Source organism: Austrofundulus limnaeus, unplaced genomic scaffold (genome assembly GCF_001266775.1).
Source record: "Austrofundulus limnaeus strain Quisiro unplaced genomic scaffold, Austrofundulus_limnaeus-1.0 Scaffold436, whole genome shotgun sequence".
Classification (NCBI taxonomy): Eukaryota; Metazoa; Chordata; class Actinopteri; order Cyprinodontiformes; family Rivulidae; genus Austrofundulus; species Austrofundulus limnaeus.
In genome coordinates this window covers 307,602-309,325 of record NW_013952838.1, presented here as the reverse complement: position 1 = coordinate 309,325, position 1,724 = coordinate 307,602, and positions in this window count along the sequence as shown.

The following is a 1,724-nucleotide window of genomic DNA, read 5'->3' as shown; positions in this document are numbered from 1 at the left end:
AAAAATATCAAATACTTTAAGACTTTTACTCAAGTAATATTTTTAGAGAAGACTTTAACTTTTACCAAAGTATTTTTATGATACTCACTTATCACTTTGGGGTACTTTATACAACGCTGGTAAAAAAGCACGTGTGTCAAACTCAAGGCYCGTGGACCAAATTTGGTCCTCTATCATTTTTTTCCGGCCCTTAAGATAATCCTTCAGCTGTGAAACAATGTTCTAGTTTCTCTTTTTGTGTCTGGATTCAGTGCACTCATCTTTGAGGAATCGTTGGTGGAAGGAGCAACAGAAAATTGGCTTTAATTATTTTTTTCTGTTCTCTTCTTATTTTTAACTAAAATAAGTTTGTTTTTAACCTGATTTGCTGGCTTGTGATCAAATGTATCTCTTAGATATAATAAATGAAAAAGTCGTCAAGTAATTATTAAGTAATAATTTGTTATAAAACTTTTTTTTGATAAATTTTGACAGAAACTGGCCGGTGATGGACCAAGTTTTGTATTATTGTTGTATTTTGTTCATGAGATGAAGAAAGTACGCACAAAGTCTCATTATTAGTKTTTGATTGTGACGGACACCAGCCTGTATTAAAGGTCTGCATCASAACATGGCTGCTGATTTAAAATAGATAAAAATGCAACAAACACTGTGGATGTAATAAATCAGCAGACAGCTGTGAGTCTGCGCTGCACACTGTTGATGATCAGGTTCAGATTATGACTGTAAAACTTTTAACTGAGTCAAAAAGCTCTTCTGGGGTGAATGTTTCCCAGACTTGGTCTGGATTAAACTGGTTATGGCTGAAAGTATCACCTAACATCCAGTAAGGTGAGGCACATTAACTTTAAACAATAAATTTGACACAAAGCATGAAGAAAACTCATAAATCTCATTCCTTTGGCTCCTGTTTGCAGATTTTCTCATTATTCTCCCAGTTGATTTATGTGGTTCTTGTTTTCTGTGGTCTGCATGTTAAATGTCAGCTCTGAAAGTCATTTATGATGGGAATGATTTGGGACTTGGGTGTGAAGAAAGAAAGCGGTGTTTGKAGTCGCAGCCAGGAGTGGATCATATGAGACGACTCCTGCCCGGCTCTGGCCTTGTATCCATGTGCCGGCGTGCCGTTTAGCTGAACGCCCGCCTTCAGTCTGAGTTTCATCAGGCTGCGGAGAGTCAGCTCTGCTGCTTCAAACTCCTCTGATCTGGTTCAGCTGCAGGACGTCAGTCTTTTGTTTTCTGGCAGGAAAAGTGTTAAACTGACAGCTTGGCTCGGTGTCGTTCATAAACTCAGATGTTTTTTTTTTATTTTCTGCAGGTGATGGTTTTAGGCTGAGAACAAATCAAAACAAGTCTTCTGTTTTGGGTTTAATGGACCTGGCACTGGGATCTGTGGTCACGTGATATTCTGAGTCGACATGAAAAGTGTCCAGATCAGAGTCAGTATTTCATTACTTTTCTTAAAATTATACAAAATCTCTCAGAAATGTCTCCTGACTGTTTATTTGTAAAAACTTTATCTTGTTTTTCTTGTTGAAGTTTAACAAAGTGTTGTTTTATCTTCATGAAATAAGGATTCTCCAATGAAACAGGAAGTACTGACTTTTATTTTGAAAGTTAAAAAGCCACAGTTCTCTGTATTTTTGGAAATGTATGTGTGTGTGTGTGTGTGTGTGTGTGTGTGTGTGTGTGTGTGTGTGTGTGTGTGTGTGTGTGTGTGTGTG